The sequence below is a fragment of the Spinacia oleracea genome, chromosome 6, assembly GCF_020520425.1.
Source record: "Spinacia oleracea cultivar Varoflay chromosome 6, BTI_SOV_V1, whole genome shotgun sequence".
NCBI classification, from domain to species: Eukaryota; Viridiplantae; Streptophyta; class Magnoliopsida; order Caryophyllales; family Amaranthaceae; genus Spinacia; species Spinacia oleracea.
Genome location: NC_079492.1, coordinates 2249835 through 2270310, shown reverse-complemented (window position 1 = coordinate 2270310; position 20476 = coordinate 2249835). Strand labels below are relative to the sequence as shown.

Below are 20476 nucleotides of genomic sequence, written 5' to 3'. Positions count from 1 at the left end.
GCAATGGACGCTAAGTGTTACCCTTAAGGGGTGTTGTATAGTGCGGGCATGCGACGACGAGCAAGGGAGCTCGTCGCCCATGCGGTACGATGCAACGAGCAAGGGGTGTGGCACGTGCGCGCAAGGCAATAGCCTTGCCTAGCGCTGTGTGCTGCGAGCAAGTAGGCGGGATGGGCGAGTGGGCAAGGCAACGAGCACAAAGCATCGTGTGCGCGGGCAGCGATGGCTGGCTCGTCCAGCTATGTTGCCCAGCAGCGTTCCTCGGCAGTAGGCGAGTGGGCTGCGCGCAAGCGTGGCTTGCTGGGTTTGCTGCGTTTGCGCGTGGTCGCTCGGCCTTTGCGATACGATCAGTCGAGTGGCAAGGCATTCTACGAGGCATGGGCGCGAGCCCATGGCCTTGTCTTAGCCCGATTGGTTCGTTTTAATTTTAATTTTGATTTTCAGTTGGAAAAACGATTTTAATTAAATTTAAAATTCGTAATTTAATTTTTTCACGGAATTTAATTTTGAATAATTTAATTATTATAAATTTTATTTATACTAATTGTTTTACTAAAATTAAAACCTTGGTTAAATTTAAATTAATTAATTTAATAAACTGAAAATAAATTAAAGGATTTAAATAATAATTTATATGAGCTTTAAATTTTAATTAAATTTGTATGTTTCCGGTTGGACTAGGAAATACAATTTTATGTTTAAAATTAGTAAAGCAAGTAAATTTCTTGGCTTTAGTGGGAGCGTTTTAGTCATAAACTCTTGATTATGTCTACATTCCTTTAAGGTTAAAACCACTCGACTAGAATTAATAAGGATTGAATAATTTGTAGATTATTGGAAGCCTTGATTAATTGCTGCAAATGTTTATGTGATGCATAATATGTTCTACTAACCAGCTATGTGGGCCATTCATTGATAAATGAATGGGTGAATGGTATATTGTAAATGTACTGTTTTACAGGTTATGGAAAGTGACTAGTATGACCCACATAGGATATAAAATATGGTATGCGTACCATTAATTTGAATGTAAAATTGGTCTAAAGTACCAAAGTTTTATTGCTACCATCAAATAGTTGTAATTAGTTTCAATTATAGCTTATCCTATTTGAAGAAAATGGCGCCTCCCATGGTGAAATTCAAGACGGAGTTTCCAATCCATTTTCAAGAAGGAGTTTGAAGTTGAAGCTTCAAGATGAAGTCGGGCCATACTAGATCACATTTATATCTTATGCATGCTTTAAGTTATTTATTGCGTTAAATATGTCTTAATTATGCATGAGATTGTGGCTTGATTATGTTGCATGATTAAGGATTTTAGTTCACTTAAACTCTAACCAACATAGTAAGAGTCTTAAGTTCCAAACTTTAAAAATTGAGTTAAAAGGTGCCATGCCAAAATAACACTTACTTGGATAACCTTTACATCAATCTTAGTAATAGTTTTCCGCCATAGCGAGGTGTTACTTATTGATCCTAAAGGGGTAAGGTACACAAATAATTGTGATTACATGTTAGTTTTGGTGAAACTCAATGATATAAGTAAGGATCCTTTTATGTCGTGGCAAACGGGATAGGTTTACCTAATAAGTTCTTAGACGTACCTATCAACCAAGAGTAGTTTCTAGACTATTAGCAAAGGATTTGCTTACCTAAAATATTTTAGAATTGAGTCTAAATACATAATGTGCTTAATTCTTCAATGATTTTAGGATCTTGGATTCATTTTATTCACACCTGCCGGAACAATAAATTCGAATAAAATGCAAATGACTTGTTTAAAATTGCATGATTGCTCTAATTTTCAAGTTATTACTCATGATAAATGTTTAGACTTTGCATGCTTCAATGTATGTTTTAATTATTGTTTATAATTAAATATCTTGCACTTCAGTAAATCCTTTTAGAAAGGTAACAATAAATTTCCTCGATTGGTAGTGAATCCAAAAACGATTCACGGAAATGAGAGAAAGTGAGCAATTTAAAATGTAGGTTTCTTTTAGCGACTTTTATGGTTGTTTTCGAATATCAAAGTCGAATGGAAAACCGATTGGTGCTTGTGATTCAAAATACAATGTAGTTTTGAGATCATAAAACATTGAGTTTAAACTCTCAGCTTTACCAATGGTTAACAACCTAATATATTTGTCCATTTAAATTCTCGAATGAGTCTAGTCCCTAGACATTCGAATAGCTCGATGCTTAGAGAACTTTAGAAGCTTCTGGTAAGATCATCTAGTTGAAACAAAATATTCAACTTAAATTAAGTGTTAAATACCTTGTTGGAGTGACATTAGATATGTCCAACAAAGAATAAAAGTCAACACTAGGAGTCAATTCTTAAGACCATAAGAAAGGGTACAAGAATAGGAAAAGAAGGAACAAGTGAAAGGAACTTACAATTCCGTTTCCACCTATAAGTTTCGGTTCAAAGAGAAGTGACCTAGCAATCAAACTTCCTTGGTATCATATACCGCTTGAGGTTCTTACTTCGGTAATAACTCAAACAATGGAAGCTAGGATACACTAATGACCTACAAGTGGGAAATGAAGCATGGCAATGCTACATTAGTTGTAGGGTCATCTAGTTTGTTTTAAGTCCTTTCAAGGCTGGAACTTAATGGCCATTTTGTTCCATAATCAACATATCTAAATTTCTGTTTCAAACACAGAAAGACTCACATTCAGAAAAATAAAAACAATGTTTGTTTGTTTATTTGAATGAAATGGTCATTTACGGGTTGAGTCAATATGCTTGATTAAAACAAACAAATCTTTAACAATAAGAACTTTACTAGGTTCAAATCAACCCCTTGATTTGAGTTCCAATAATCTTTGGCATTGTTGCTTAGACCATATCAACAAGTTAAAGTTCTAAAGCTCTATTTTGATGGACTTTTGAAAGTTGATTGATTTCTAGATCATTCAAGACAAGTTAGTCTTACTTGTTTAAAGTAACAAAATATATGAAGTATTGTTAGAACCCCTAGACAATAAAGTTCAAAGCTAAAGAAAGATTTTATGACTTTATTATTTCACAAAGATTTGAGTGAATATTGGTTTATTTACTCAAAGTAATATAAGTTTGAATCTGTTTGGCTAGTTCAAAGATTCAGAAGTATAAAATCCACATGGCAAGAAATCAGAAAGATCTAGGTTAGATCATGACGATGATTACTTTAAGACCAAAAAAGATCATCAATGATTGTGTGTTGTAATTTCACGATCTAGCTCCATAAGATATGGCATATCTAAGTTGGAATGATCAAAGTCAATTTGTACTTGATTCAATCAATGATGAATCATAAAGAATTTTCCTATAATTTCTAAACAAAATGCTCAACTACCACCAAACTAAACCAAATTCGTCAAAGCTATTGAAAAGTAATTTCAGAATATCTTTTCAATAATATATCTAAAGAGTTGCTAAACTCAGTGGGAGCTTAGTGTTTGTTATTCAACAAACTAAGGCCCAAGTGTAGATATATCTTTCATTGTGATTTATTCTAATGAGACACAAGGGTATTGTTTCTACAACGAAATATTTAATTCTTATTTTTTAAAAAACTTAATTTATTTTTTCATAACATAATTTCTCTACAATTTCTTCCTGGAAATGAAAATAAATTGAAAAATTTCTCCCTGAAAAATGAAAATAAGTTGAAAAATTACAAGTTTAAAATTTGTATTTTATGTAAGTAGTATAACACCATCTTTAATTGGTTAATTTTAATTAATTATGTTATACTACATCGTTATTTTTAACTTGTACCTTATATTTTCTCAAATACACATAACGAATGTAAATCAATTTTATTTCATTAAAAATATTTTCTATTTCTAAATTATTATTTACGAGTAATTGATAATAGTCCGTAAATAAATTTTATCTCATTCGTGCGTTGCACGGGTCATAAGCTAGTAGGAAATTAAACAAAATTAAAATTCATGGGTATAACTGCCTAAGTTTAAAGTAATTGACATTTTGGGAAGAGTTACATAAAAACAGACATCCTAATTCAAAACCCCTTTTCATTGCCAATAAAGATCTTCGAAGTCTTGAATTCCCTTGTAGCAGTTTCGCTTGCCATAGCTTAGCATTTACAAACCTATGTTAAGCTGGAATTTTAGTTTTCATAAAAAAAGGGCCTGCCACCTTTTCGTTTGCAGCAAAGGCACGGTCTGACTCCTAAAATCCCTTCTAACTCCGCCACCACATCCCTTGCATTAGCTTGTTTCCACCTCTTGCCATCCATATTCAGGTAAAACACTAGGCCTCCAAGTTTTGCCTCTAGGAAAAATAAAAACATATTACAAAATTTGATATTATGAATTGAAAAAAAAAAGAAAATTACCGAGTTGATCAAGTAAGGTCGACCACTCGATCTGTCTGTACATGACATTGATGTTGTGAAAATAGTGAGTCTGCACGTTATCTGGAATTAATCGCCCATGTGTAACACCCCGACAATTCTCTCTTTTCTAAAATAACCTTTTAATATAAAACGTAGAGAATTATCAAGGCATTATCGCCCGTGTGAAAACGTAAAGGCTTATTCAGAATTTTGCAGCGGAAAACATAAAACTGACTTTAGGTTTATAAATAATCGATTACAGGTTTAATCCAAAAAACCAACCAACAAAAATAAGGAAATATAAATAATACGACAAGTTTAAAGTCAAAATTAACAAACCAAGTCACTTATCAAAACAAAACTAAATACAAGCTATCTAATCCCGATCCCCATGATGCATCATCTTCAAACCTGTAGATGGGCAATGCTTATTGATCCTTAGAGACTGCTCACCAAAAATGGGTCATCACAGGATCAATAAGGCATAGCCATGATCAACACACACAAACAAAGCACGTAATCAGCAAAGCTGAGTACTACATACTAAAACAGAAACAATCCTAACATGATACTAATAAACGAACAACCCTAACATGATACTAATGAAACATAAGCAAGGAAAACCTAAACATATTGACTTAAAAGCTATACTTGACTGGACTAGACTTTTGTATCCTTAACATTATTTTAATTGAAATAGTCAATGGACCGAGTTGCTACTAGAAACTTCTTCTTCACTAAGGAAGACGAGGTACGGGCGCGACTCCGTAAACCCCAATGACCTGCGATATCGAGGGACTTTTGAATAAAATAGAACCGGTGATCAATCCGGCCCCAGAAAAAGCCATAGGCTACCCATGACCCCAACTCCTGATTGTCCGTCACTTTAGACGTGCACAGTCTAAAGCTATTGCTACTCAGTTTTACTTTACATGATTTACAAATTAAACTCTGTTATGACTCAACAATCACATAAGTCATACAATCAACAATTATTCTCCACTGTTTTTATCTTTGAATTAAGTATGTGATCACAAAGGCATCAAACATGACTCATTCCCATTTAAATCCAACCTTTCCTTTAATACTGATCAACCCCTATATGGGTATAAGGTTTCAACTTACTAAACAAGGTCCACGGCCCTCATAAAGTAGTGAAAAACTAAAAGGGAACAATGAACAATCGATCTGAATAAATATATATAAAAATCTAATGTTCCCAACCAACATGTTCGCATCAATCATCTACTAACATGTTATAATTCTCATAACGAAATATATATGCTTAACATGTCCATCCAACAATATTAAACAATATTAAACATGCACTTTCAACATAACCAAGTTCATCAACAATTTCAACATAACCAAGTTCATCAACAATTTCAACATAACCAAGTTTATCAACACTTTCAACATGGTTTCAACAAATAACACACATTCCAAGCACACATGTATGTACGTACCTTGTGTAAACAAACTGATAGACCAATTTAACACTTTCAAAAGTCGCCTACAGAGAATTCTTCACCTAAAACAACCAATAAAGATTCCCAATCAACTTCTAATAATTCGCAGCCATAAACAAGCATTCTAAATACATCCTAAACATATTTAGAACTTTCCTCAACATCCAAACTTAACTACTAAATCTCATAGCATAGTGATTACTTCACTAACGATCACGAATTATTGCAAATTCCAATATAACACGCAATTTACAATTTCCAACAATATAAAATAGTTTCAAACTACTCCAAAACATAATTAACATGTTTGAAATCATAAAAACAATAACTTTAATAACTTATAATCATCCTACCATGATTTTAAAACTATTAAACCTTAAAATTAATGCTTTAAATAATTCAAATTCTCATTTCAAACCAATTATATAATCTGAAAATTAAATTATTAATTAAGCAAATATTTAAATCTGAAATTCGTAACTTAATAATAAAAACTATAATTTAATTCAACAAAAACATGAATTATATTAATAAAACGTAATTAAAGCATTTAATTAGTTTAGGGTTTAAGAATTAACCAAAAGAGAAGAGAGTGAGGTGCTGGCCGGCGGGTAGGGCGCGGCAGCAGGTGGTCGCGGCTGGGCGGCAGGTGGTTGTGCTGGGTGGTAGCAGCGTCGGTTGTGGCGTGTGTTGATGGTGGTGGCACACGAAAGAATGAAGGGAAAGAGGAACTACGAACAAGAGGGAAGAACAAGGCTGTCAGGATAGCAAGGCAGCGCGGCAGAGCAGACCGGTCGGCGGCGCGGCGGCTGTCATGGTGACACTGGGTGGTGGTGAGGTGGCGAGGAAACTCGCGGTCGTTGCGCTGGTCGAACAAGCAGCCACGGTTAAGGGGTGTGCAAGAAACAAAACCAAAAGAGAAAAATAGAAGAACGAAGGAGAGAAGGAAGAGGGAGGAGTTACCGGCGGTGGTCCGGCGGCTGACAGAGGCGACGGTGGTCCGGCGGCTGGCGAGCTACGGACGTGAAGGGAGGAGAGAAAACTGCAGTGTGAGGGTGAGGGTTTGAGTTACGTGAAACAGGAAAGGGAGATGAGGGCTTTGATTTCTTTTACGTGAAATAGTTTGGGTGAGGTTTTGAGCTTGGGTTTTAATGTTGGGCTTTCCCAAGTGGGCTAAAATTAGGATTTTGCTTTTATGATTCGAATCCAAAACTTAATAGGATCGTTTTCTAAATTCAATCAATTTTCGTAATTCAAATTCTTTTCAACTTAAAATTCTAAAATTATTTTCGATTTCGTAAATCGTTGAAAATATTAAAATGTAATCTATAAATATACGTTAATTATATATTTATTTTTAAAATTCATAAATTCTTATTTAAATATATTAAATATACGTCAAAATATATAAATAAAATGTAATAAATTTACGGGGGATTACACCATGCTTGTTCCATTGGTCTCTTCAAAGAATGTGGTGATTCTCTTTGGACAGTGGCGCGAAACAAAATTGTAACTGGGTCTCAAACTCAGTACCAACTATTTTGTACTCCATCTGCAAATAGTTTCATACAAGGCTATTATTTCAGAGCTTGTTTGTTAATGAAAATTGATAATTTCAGCTTCTTTGATAATAAAAATTGATAACAAAGAAATATATAAATATACTTACCGTACTGTCATAAGGTAATTGATGAACAATGCTCTGATTAACGGATCAAAGAGAGTGAACAACAAACTTAGGTTCTGTCCCCAGGTTCAATTTGTTGTCCAAACAAATGTATCGGTGGGTAGATCGTAGTATGACAATGAAATCAAACGCAGGAACATTGACTAAATTCGACAAGACGACGCCAGGAACCAGTAGCACGTCTACAGGAAAGCCATAGGGGGTAGTTGTGCGGGGTCATCTTGATCTTGATCCTGTGATTAAACCAAACAAGTACAACATCAATTAAAATCGAAGAGAAAGGGGAAGTAGACAAGCAAATTTTGAGTTGACCGAAAGAGCCGCGGAGAGCATTCTGGTGCAAGGAGTATATACAGAACAGGAGATTGCTAAGGATGTTACCGAAAAATCATGGTCTACTAGTATGAGTAAAGTGTAAATTAATTTATTCAATGACGAACATGAAAGTACTGACCTTAGAGTCGTTTAATCTTCTAAAGGACCTATTAATTAATATTGTTTATATACTAGTATAGTACTCCCTCCGTCCCTTAATACTCGACCTGTTTTGACTTTTTGCATTATTCACATAATTCACTTTGACCTTATTTTATTTCTAGTATATGAAAACAAATGTTAGTATATAATATATTGTTGGATTCATCTTCATATATATTTTCAAAATATTAATATTTTATAAGATTTTATAATATGTAGTTAAAGAAATTGGTGGTCAAAGTTGTGCATTGGCAAGCGTGTCCGGTCAAAACAGGTCAAGTATTAAGGGACATAGGGAGTAGATCAGTAAACTAATCCTTCCATTAATTACTAACTACTAAGAGGTGTTTTAGCTTCTAATTCTTGCTTTCCTTTTTCACTTATGGAGAGAAAATAAGGGAAAGAAGGTGGAATTGCCTTTCAAATTAAAATATAAAATCATAAGATATAGTAGTTGCCTAAATTTTGACATCTAAACCTAATGCATTATATGCAACTTTTCATCACTTGAAAAAAAAAAAAAAATACGAAGGAAGCATTTGAGTTGCTGAGTTCACTACTAAATCTCGACCCTGATTTGGATTGGCAGTAAATACTCCCTCCGTCCCTTAATACTCGCACCGCTTTTCTTTTCGGGTCGTCCCTTAATACCTGCACCGCTTCTATAAATGAAAATTTTTCCTAATATTATATTATTTCTCACACTTACCTACTAACCCACCTACACCCCTACTCCCTACAAAAAAATCATTTAAAAATTCACACCCCCACACTCCACTCCTCACCCTTACCCATTTCCCACTAACTATTTAAAAAAATACCCCACTATATATCAACTAACACCCATTAAATTAATAAATCAATTCAAATTTGTTAAACTTCGCACCGGTCAAAACGGTGCGAGTATTAAGGGACAGAGGGAGTAATCCACAACACGAGGTAATGGTTCCTAATTCGGAACGGGATTCACTAGTTGTTAAAACAAATACTGGAAATCCTCATGGAAAGCATAACCTCAATCAATCAAGATTCAATATGTTATAACATGGTTTTGAATTCAGAAAGGAATACCATGCTCAGGGATCAGTAGACTTCCCAATCCTATTAACATATACCGTTACACAAAACAATACCTAAATTACAAGTCACTTCGGGCAACTGTTTGGAATCTTCTTTCCGAGTTGACACGATTTTTTTATTGTGTTATCTAGTGGCGGATCTAGAAATTGTACTAAGTGGGGTCACTATTACAAAATGAATGAAAAACTAACTAAATTAGGTACTGTTTAAAATGAAATAGTAAAAAATAAACTAAAATTATGCAATTTTTTTTTTGCCAAGTGGCCAAGTGGGGTCAAGTGACCCCACCTCCCATACACTGGATCCGCCACTGGTGTTATCACATTGAATATAATACTTTAGCTTATTGCTTTCGACGACTTAGGTCTAAGACACCCGGTTTGGACTTTTCCCTATGCATGTACTAGGAGTAAAACATAGTCGAGTAGAAAGAATAATACTGTTAAGATATGTTAAGATATTAGATATTATTCTGTGAATATTCTGTAGAGTCCTAACTATGGTATGTTACCTAATGTGTACCTAGGGTTTAGGTAACTGAGTTGTACTATATATACGTGTGTGATTAATGAGAATGATACGAGATTACACAATATTTGACATGGTATCAAGAGCCTAGGTTAAAAATCCTAGTTTTTTTTCCGCAATAATCTGAGAGAGTGTAGCCGAGTATTGAGAACAGCGAATTTCTTCGCTTGTTGAGTATCGAGATTAGGAGTTAACCATTCCTTAAGTATCACCATGAGTTTCGATGAGGAGGCACCATCAAAGGTCATCGCCGCCGCCGTCGACCTAGACTACTATCTCGGGTCAGGCGACGGTCCCGGTATTGTTATCACCCCTGTGAAACTAAGAGGAGCATCGAACTACGATGAATGGGCCAAAGCCGTTCGTCGCTCGATGATTTCAAAATTCAAATTTGGATTTCTTGATGGTTCTGTGAAGGAACCCATTACGGACGCAACGAAGATGAAACATTGGATTGCGGTCAATTCGATGGTGGTGTCTTGGATCACAAACACCATAGACGAGAGTTTGCGTTCGAATCTGGAAGATTTTGATATTGCTCACGAGTTGTGGTGTCATTTGAGGACGCGGTACTGCGTCGTGTCGGGAACTAGGGTATGCCATATTAAGATGGCTCTGAGTGGCTGCAAGCAGGGCACGTCTGAGGGCGTCATGGAGTACTATGGCCGCTTGTCAAAGGTATGGAAGGAGTACGTACAGTATGCACGAGTTCCAAGGTGTATATGTGCGGGTTGCACGTGCAACATAGCGAAGCAGGTGGGGGACATTCATGATGAAGATCGTCTGCACTATTTCTTAATTGGCCTAGACGATCACTATGAAGCCATTCGTGCACAACTGTTAGCAAGATCGCCGTTGCCAGGCCTCGACGAGGCATACCAGACGGTTATGAATACCGAGACCATGCGCGCCAAGGCAACGAGAGGTAAGGAGAGTGTCATGGCTTTCAAGGTCGAGACTAAGGGTCGGTCGAGGTCGGGAGATGCGAGTGACAGATTTTGTGGTCATTGCAATCGTGAGGGTCATGAGGAAGAAACTTGTTATCAGCTGATTGGTTTTCCCGAATGGTGGGATGAGAAGAAACGAGGTGGTAGAGGGCCTGGTCGAGGAGGGAGGACGTCGATTAGAGGAGGCAGAGGAGCTCGTGGGGCAGCGTCGTCGACCAGTGGTGTCGCTCGCGCCAATGCCGTGAGTAATACCACAGCAGGGGCGACAACCACTGTGACGAGTGGAGGCGGATCGCAGGGAGCAGTGACGACAACCAATCATGAGCTTGTTGGTGTGACGAAGGAGCAAGTCCAGCAAATTGTTGACATCTAATCACGACCACCAAACAAGTTGCAAGGTAATCTTGATTTACGATGGATTGTTGACAGTGGGGCCTCACGTCATGTGACGGGTGATATTTCAATTCTGAGAAATATCAAAACATCGAGTAATCAACAGGTTGTGTTACCAGATGGTCAACCTGCAAATTCAAATCAATATGGTTCGGTGGTCTTGGAGGATGGTTTTGTGCTCGATAACGTTCTATTTGTGCCTAAATTGAACTGCAATTTAATTTCTGTAACTCAATTAAGTGACGAATTACATTGTGCTGCTCAATTTACTAACAAAATGTGTGTTCTTCAGGACCGCTCGACGAGGATGGTGATTGGCGTGGGTGATCGACAGGAAGGACTATATTTTTTCCGTGGGGCTCCAAGGGTTCGTGTGCTAGCAGTGGAGTGTGTGGTCGACTTGTGGCACCAACTGAAGGAAATAATGCCCTTGGTCCAAGTATGCATTCTATGTTAAGTCTAATAAATGCGGTTCAGTATTAATTAACGAGTTAATAATTCAGTGAGATCAAGTGAGCTGAATGCCTAGCTAGAGGCCGCTTCAGTTCAAGTGGAATTAATGATATTAATCCACAGCTTACTCTTGACTGAACCCGTAGGGTCACACAAATAGTACGTAAACGGATCAAGTATTTAATGGCATTAAATACTCCATCTATGGATATTCGGAATCGACGGATCTTGGTTTCAGTGGGAGCTGAGATCGTCACAGACAAGAAATGAATACTCCGGAAACGATGATATTGCCGGAAACGGAAATATGGATCGTATCGGAAATATAAATATTATCCAAGTCGTAGATGTTGCCGGAAACGGAAACATGGTACGTATCGGAAAATATTATCGGAAATGGAAATATTGCCGGAAACGGAAATATTGTCAGAATCGGAAATATTATCGGAATCGGAAAATAATTCCGGAAACGGAAATATTAAATATTTGTTCGAAACGGAAATTAATTCCGGAATCGGAAATATTAAATGTTGTTCGTATCGGAAATGAATTCCGGAATCGGGAATTTAATCGGAAGCGTATCGTACGAATTAGCATCGGACGAGGCCCGCTAGACGAAGGCCCAGCACGAAGCCAGGCCATCGCCCAGCGAGCCGCACGCAACGCACGCCTCGACCAGGCCCAGCGCAAGGCCAGGCCCAGCCAAGGGCGCGCGCGCGCACGCAGCACCGCACATGGGCTGTGCGCTTGTCGTGGGCCGCAAGGCCTGCGCGGGTGCACGGCTTGTGCGATGCGTATGCTGGAAATCCTAATTCTATTGGGATTCGTGCGAAGATTAAAATCCTAATCTTATTAGAATTGCTTTGTTATTTAGAGTCCTAATAAAGTTCTAATTAACAAATCCACATCCTAGTAGGATTACAATTCCTTTTCCATACCTCTATAAATAAGGGCCTAGGGGTCATTATTTATACACATAAGTTTTCAAGTATTCAAAACTAGGATTTTTAAGCAGAAAAATCAGCCATAATTCTTGCCCATTTAGCCGAAAATAATAGTACCTTAAGGGCGATTCTAGTTGGTCAATCTTAAGGCGGATCCGGACGTGCTGTGGACTATCTACGGAGGGACGACACTTGGAGTCCTAAAGACTTGTTCTTGTTCGGTTTGGGCGCAGCTAGGGAAGGCACGCAACAAAGAGTATGCATCTAAATTATGCTATATGATTATGTGTAAATAATATGCATTCCTGGCTTAATGGTTGTTTCCGCATGATTTATGAATTGTCATATGTATCATAACCCAACAGTGGTATCACGAGCCTCTTATTATTTTCATAATCTAAATTGCATGAACATGGTTAAATATTACAAATTTGCAAGAATTAAAAGGGGTGATTAATTTTCGTAATTGTTAATTAATTGCAAATTGCGTTTATTTAATTATACGTACGCAGTTTTTCGGCAGTTTCTTCGTTACTCATCCAAATCGAGTGATTTCTGTGTCAATTCCGCATGTAAAAGGCATTCTAAAATTTTGACAAAAGTAGTATTTTTCTGCCGAACCCAGAATTCTCAAATTCGAAGCCTAACTATGACTTTTCGAAGGTTTTAGTTTTTCGAATGCAAAATTTCGTAAATTTAAGATGTTAAATTAAATATTTGCGATTCTTGTTGATAAATCTTGAATTTTTGATTGACCTACTGTATATGTTTAACAAGTTTGAATGCCTAGCCTTGTTAATTATGCAATCTAATTTGTAATTATGATTAATTTGTTGAAAATTAGAATAATTTAGAATTAATTTCATTTTCATAATTAATTATAATTTAATTAGAAACCTATGATTAAAAACCACCATAAAAATTGTAAATTTATGATAAATTTTAAATTTTTATGACCTAGGCTTGAATCCATGATAATCGGAAATCAATTGAATAATAAATTTTCGATTTTTTCGCCCTAAAATTGTGAAATTAATATTAATTTATTAATTTGTCATTAATTTTAAATATAAATTTTAAATTTTTATGCGATTCGTTCATATAACTTGCACGCACAAAGCAATGGACGCTTCGTGTTACCCTTAAGGGGTGTTGTATAGTGCGGGCATGCGACGACGAGCAAGGGAGCTCGTCGCCCGTGCGGCACGAATGAAATGAGCAAGGGCATGGTGCACGAGCACAAGGCAGCAGCCCTGCCTTGTGTCGTGTGCCACGAGCTATGGATGAATGGGCATGGGCGAAGGCAAGGCATGGCAGTCGCGTGTGGGCAGCAAGCGAGCTGCGCCACAACGCGCACTGCCTGGCGCAAGCGCGCGCAGCCTCGCGCGCAGCGAGCGCAAGCTCGCGTGCCACGAGCGCTGCGCCCAGCGCTGATCGCGCGCAAGCTCGCGTGCCACGAGCGCTGCGCCCAGCGTTGATCGCGCGCAGCGCGCAATTGCTCGCGCACAGCGAGCGATGGCTCGCGTGCATCAAGCGCTGGAGCGCGCGCAGCAAGCGCTGGCGAGCGCGCACAGCGAGCGATGGCTCGCGTGCGTCGAGCGCTGGCGCGCGCGCAGCGAGCACCACTTGTGCGTTGGCTTGCGATGGGAGATGCAACAGCTATGCGACGAGCGCATGGGCTGCGCGCACATGGCCAGCGATGGCTGTGTGCGTGTGGCCCATGGGCGTGCGATGCGTAGGATGTTTGCGTTGCGATTAGATCGTTTTGAATGTTTAATTTGAAATTTTCAGTTTACGTAATTTTAATTAATTTTAAAATTGATAATTTAAATTATTTTCTTGGATTTTAATTTTGAATATTGTAATTATAATAAATTTTATTTATTCTAATTATTTTACTAAAATTAAAATCATGAATTAATTTAAATACGACTGAAATTAAATTAAACTTTTTGGATTCAATTATAAATCTATATGAGCTTTAAATTTTAATTAAATTTGTATGTTTCCGGTTAGACTAGAAATACATTTTTATGTTTAAAATTAGTAAAGCATATGAATTTATTGGTTTAAGTGGGAGTCCTTTTAGTCATAAACTCTTGATTAGGTCTACAAATCCTTAAGGTTAAAACAACTTGATTAGAATTAATAAGGACTGAATAATTGGTAGATTATTGGTGCCCTTGATTAATTGCTGCAAATGTTTACGTGATGCATAATGTGTTTTAACTAACCAGCTATGTGGGCCATTCATGATAATGAATGGGTGAATGTGAAGGAAATAATGCCCTTGGTCCAAGTATGCATTCTATGTTAAGTCTAATAAATGCGGTTCAGTATTAATTAACAAGTTAATAATTCAGTGAGATCAAGTGAGCTGAATGCCTAGCTAGAGGCCGCTTCAGTTCAAGTGGAATTAATGATATTAATCCACAGCTTACTCTTGACTGAACCCGTAGGGTCACACAAATAGTACGTAAACGGATCAAGTATTTAATGGCATTAAATACTCCATCTATGAATATTCGGAACCGACGGATCTTGGTTTCAGTGGGAGCTAAGATCGTCACAGGCAAGAAATGAATACTCCGGAAACGATGATATTGCCGGAAACGGAAATATGGATCGTATCGGAAATATGAATATTATCCAAGTCGTAGATGTTGCCGGAAACGGAAACATGGTACGTATCGGAAAATATTATTGGAAATGGAAATATTACCAGAATCGGAAATATTGCCGGAAACGGAAATATTGTCAGAATCGGAAATATTACCGGAATCGGAAAATAATTCCGGAAACGGAAATATTAAATATTTGTTCGAAACGGAAATTAATTCCGGAATCGGAAATATTAAATATTGTTCGTATCGGAAATAGATTCCGGAAATGGAAATTTAATCGGAAGCGTATCGTACGAATTAGCATCGGACGAGGCCTGCCGGACGAAGGCCCAGCACGAAGCCAGGCCGTCGCCCAGCAAGCACGCACGCCACAAGCCCAGCGCGCGCCAAGGCCACGGATGCGTGGGCCTTGCTGCGTGGGCTGCAGCTCGCACGCATGGGCAGTCCTTGTGGCTGCCGTGTGTGTGTGTGAGTTTGAGCTCATGCGAGATTCCTGAATCTGCAAGAGTCAGTGTATGATTAAATGTCTATTCCTATTGGATAAATTGATTAAGTAGAATTCATGTAGAATTCTAATTCCAATTAATTCGCATCCTACTAGGATTACGATTCCTTTTCCATAACTCTATAAATAAAGGCCTAGGGGTCATAATTTATAAAAAAGTTTAAAAGTATTCAAAAGTGAGTTTTTGAGAGAAAATTCAAACACCCATCTTGCCCCAAAAGTGCCGAATTTTCTGAGTACCTTAAGGGCGATTCTAGTTGGTCAATCTTAAGGCGGATCCGGACGTGCTGTGGACTTTCTACGGAGGGACGACACTTGGAGTCCTAAAAGACTTGTTCTTGTTCGGTTCGGGCGCAGCTAGGGAAGGCACGCAACAAAGAGTATGCATCTAATTATGCTATATGATTATGTGTAAATAATATGTTTCCTGGGTTAATGGTTGTTTCCGCATGATCTATGTAAATGTCATATGTATCATAACCTAACAGTGGTATCACGAGCCCCTTATTATTTTCATAATCTAAATTGCATGAACATGGTTAAATATTACAAATTTGCAAGAATTAAAAGGGGTGATTAATTTTCGTAATTGTTAATTAGTTGCAAATTGCGTTTATTTAATTATACGTACGCAGTTTTTCGGCAGTTTCTTCATTACTCATCCGAATTGAGTGATTTTTGTGTCAATTCCGCATGTAAAAGGCATTCTAAAATTTTGACAAAAATAGTATTTTTCTGCCGAACCCAGAATTCTCAAATTCGAAGCCTAACTATGACTTTTCGAAGGTTTTAGTTTTTCGGATGCAAAATTTCGTAAATTTAAGATGTTAAATTAAATATTTGCGATTCCTGTTGATAAATCTTGAATTTTTGATTGACCTACTGCATATGTTTAACAAGTTTGAATGCCTAGTCTTGTTAATTATGCAATCTAATTTGTAATTATGATTAATTTGTTGAAAATTAGAATAATTTAGAATTAATTTGATTTTCATAATTAATTGTAATTTAATTAGAAACCTATGATTAAAAACCACCATAAAAATTGTAAATTTACGATAAATTTTAAATTTTTATGACCTAGACTTGAATCCATATCAATCGGAAATCAATTGGATAATAAATTTTCGATTTTTTCGCCCTAAAATTATGAAATTAATATTATTTATTAATTTGTCATTAATTTTAAATATAAATTTTAAATTTTTATGCGATTCGTTCAAATAACTTGCACGCACGAAGCAATGGACGCTTCGTGTTACCCTTAAGGGGTGTTGTATAATGCGGGCATGCGACGACGAGCAAGGGAGCTCGTCGCCCGTGCGGCACGAATGCAATGAGCAAGGGCGTAGTGCACGAGCACAAGGCAGCAGCCCTGCCTTGTGTCGTGTGCCACGAGCAATGAACGGATGGGCATGGGCGAGGGGCGAGCCAAGGCAGTCGCGTGTGGGCAGCAAGCGAGCTGCGCCACAGCGCGCGCTGCCTCGCATAACAGCGCGCAGCCTCGTGCGCAGCGAGCGCAAGCTCGCGTGCCACGAGCGCTGCGCACAGCATCACTCGCGCGCACCAGCGAGCGATCTCGCGCGCCAGCGAGCGATGGCTCGCGCGCACCAGCGAGCGATCTCGCGCGCCAGCGAGCGATGGCTCGCGCGCACCAGCGCGCGATCTCGCGCGCCAGCGAGCGATGGCTCGCGCGCACCAGCGAGCGATGCAGCGCCCCAGCGAGCGATGGCTCGCGCGCACCAGCGAGCGATCTCGCGCACCAGCGAGCGCGGTAACGCGCGCGCGCTGCGAGCGATAGCTCGCGTGCGGTGGGCGCTGTGCGGAGGCTTGCGTATGGGACAGCAGCAGCTATGCGACGAGCGCATGGGCTGCGCGCACATGGCCAGCAATGGCTGTGTGCGTACAGCCCATGGGCGTGCAACGCGTAGGGTGTTTGCGTTTCGATTAGATCGTTTTGAATGTTTAATTTGAAAATTTCAGTTCACGTAATTTTAATTAATTTTAAAATTAATAATTTGAATTAATTTCTTGGATTTTAATTTTGAATATTATAATTATAATAAATGGAATTTATTCTAATTATTTTACTAAAATTAAAATCATGAATTAATTTAAATGCGACTGAAATTAAATTAAATTTTGGATTCAATTATAAATTTATATGAGCTTTAAATTTTAATTAAATTTGTATGTTTCCGGTTAGACTAGAAATACAATTTTATGTTTAAAATTAGTAAAGCATATGAATTTATTGGTTTGAGTGGGAGCACTTTTTAGTCATAAACTCTTGATTAGGTCTACAAATCCTTAAGGTTAAAACAACTCGATTAGAATTAATAAGGACTGAATAATTGGTAGATTATTGGTGCCCTTGATTAATTGCTGCAAATGTTTACGTGATGCATAATGTGTTTAACTAACCAGCTATGTGGGCCATTCATGATAATGAATGGGTGAATGGTATATATTGTATATGTACTGTTTTGCAGGTTATGAAGTGACTAGTATGGCCCAAATAGGATAGAAAATATGGTCTGCGTACCATTAATTTGAATGTAATTGGTCTAAAGTACCAAAGTTGTTTTTCAATTCAAATATGGTCTGCGTACCATCAAATAGTTGTAATTAGTTATAACTTATCCTATTTGAAGAAAATGGTGCCTCCCACGGAGATTTTCAAGACGGACTTTGAAGTCAAAGCTTCAAGATGAAGTCGGGCCATACTAGATCACAAATATCTTATGCATGTTTTAAGTTATTTATTGCTTTAAATATGTCTTAAAATGCATGAGATCAAAAGCTTGATTATGTTGCATGATTAAGGATTTTAGTTCACTTAAAATCTAACCAACATAGTAAGAGCCTTAAGTTCCAAACTTAAAAATTGAGTTAAAAGGTGCCATGCCAAAATATACACTTGCTTGGATATCCTTTACATCAATCTAGTAATAGTTTTCGCTCAGCGAGGTGTTACTTATTGGTCCTAAAGGGGCAAGGTACACAAATAATTGTGAGTACATGTTAGTTTTGGTGAAACTCAACGATATAAGTAAGGAGTCCTTTTATGTCGTGGCAAATTCGATAGGTTTACCTAATAAGTTCTTAGACGTACCTATCAACCAAGAATAGTTTCTAGACTATTAGCAAAAGGCTTTTGCTTACCTAAGATGTTCTAGGATTAAGTCGACAAACTGTGCTTAGTTCTTCAATGATTTTAGGATCTTGGAATCATTTTATTCACACCTGCCGGAACACATAAATTGAATAAAATGCTTAATAAACATTGAATTATGCATGTATGCTAGAATTTAAGTTTATTAAGAGAAACTGTGAATGGTTATTTATTAGTTTATTCTTTTCAATTGTAGTTTTAATATGGCAAACAACAATCAAAACATCATCATGGGTTCTGAGCTTATGGTCAAGCTGAACCTGACAAATTTTCTTGAATGGGAAGCTAAGCTAGTTGAAATAGTCAAACTCAATGGACTTGAGTATGTACTATCACATCCCATGCCAAGCTACTATGCCAGAGACATGACCCCTGAGAGATTTTACGCCTGGGATGCGGATCTCAAAAAGGTTATGAGTCTCATGCTGAACAATATCCCTGATGATTGGGCTAGAAGGTTTGTAGCCTATGAACCTTTTACGCTCATCAAGAATCTAAGGGATATCTGTCGTGGAAGTACGGAGGACAGGGACCTGAACGTCCATGAGTTGATTGAATCAATGTCTGGGCTAAAGGTTAGTTCTCCCAACAGGTGTTATAGGATGGAGGTCCAAGAAACACATGTTCAGCTCCTTCGCACTAAACAGAGGGTAGGCGTCCCACTGAGGTTCCATGTGGATCTTATGTGTTCATATTTTGATCGCCTAAGTCTACTAGGAACACCAATAAGCGAAAGGATGGCAGTCTCTGTCTTGCTCAATTCACTACACAGTGGGTTTGGTCGCTTCAAGCAACAATACCTAAGTGAACCAAGAGAAGAAACAGTTGCAGAATTTATTCACCTTGTCAGAAAGGCTGAAATAGTACTGGACTGTGAAGCCAAAGATTTACTCAAGGCTAGAAAGAGACCATTCAAGAAAGGTGGAAAGTCCAAGGGCAATGCTAAATCAAAGCAGGACAAGTCCACATCAAGCTGTCTTTATTGTGATGGAATAGGCCATTACAAAAGAGAATGTCCAAAGCTAAAGGAAGATCAGAAGAACGGAACAGTCGTTCCATCTTCAGGTATTTTCGTTGTAGACTGTATACTTGCTAATTCAACTTCTTGGGTATTAGATACAGGTTGTGGCTCACACTTATGTTCCAATCCACAGGGACTAAGAAGAAGTAGAAAGTTAAGCAAGGGAGAAGTCGACCTACGAGTGGGAAATGGAGCACGGATTGCTGCATTAGCCGTAGGAACTTACTATTTGTCGTTGCCCTCCGGGCTAGTTTTGGAACTGGAAGAATGTTTCCATGTTCCAAGTCTTACTAAAAACATCATTTCAGTTTCTTGCTTAAATGCTAAGGGATTTTCCTTTATAATAAAAGACAATAGTTGTTCGTTTTATTTTAAAGAGATGTTTTATGGATCTGCTAGATTAGTCAATGGACTTTATTTATTAGATCACGACAAACAAGTATATAACATAAATACCAAAAAGGCCAAAAAGGATGATTCAGATCTCACCTATCTGTGGCATTGTCGATTAGGCCATATAAACTTGAAACGCTTAGAAAGACTTCAAAGGGAAGGAATTCTAGAACCATTTGACTTAGAGGATTATGGTAAATGCGAATCATGTTTACTTGGCAAAATGACAAAGCAACCTTTCTCTAAAGTTGGAGAAAGAGCAAATGAACTATTGGGTTTAATCCATACAGATGTATGTGGACCAATGAGTACAAATGCTAGAGGTGGTTTCAGCTACTTTATCACTTTCACTGATGACTTCAGTAGGTATGGTTATGTCTACCTAATGAAGCATAAGTCTGAATCCTTTGACAAATTCAAGG

The 20476-nt window shown here is 37.8% G+C and overlaps 1 long non-coding RNA gene across 2 annotated transcripts in view; it reads right to left on the bottom strand.

Moving 5' to 3' along the window:
* Positions 1-3929: 3929 nt before the first annotated feature.
* The window catches only part of LOC110792667 (uncharacterized), a 32851-nt gene continuing 16304 nt past the window's right edge, over positions 3930-20476 (bottom strand). Inside the window, exons 2-6 of one of the 2 annotated variants that reach the window (XR_008924350.1) lie at positions 7497-7747; positions 6788-7379; positions 6403-6689; positions 5822-5886; positions 3930-4291 (exon numbers count right to left, since the gene is read on the bottom strand). This is a non-coding gene — a long non-coding RNA (uncharacterized lncRNA). Of the gene's footprint in view, positions 4292-4573; positions 4801-5821; positions 5887-6402; positions 6690-6787; positions 7380-7496; positions 7748-20476 lie in introns of those variants that run through there. The other variant, XR_002534487.2, reaches the window with a different exon arrangement.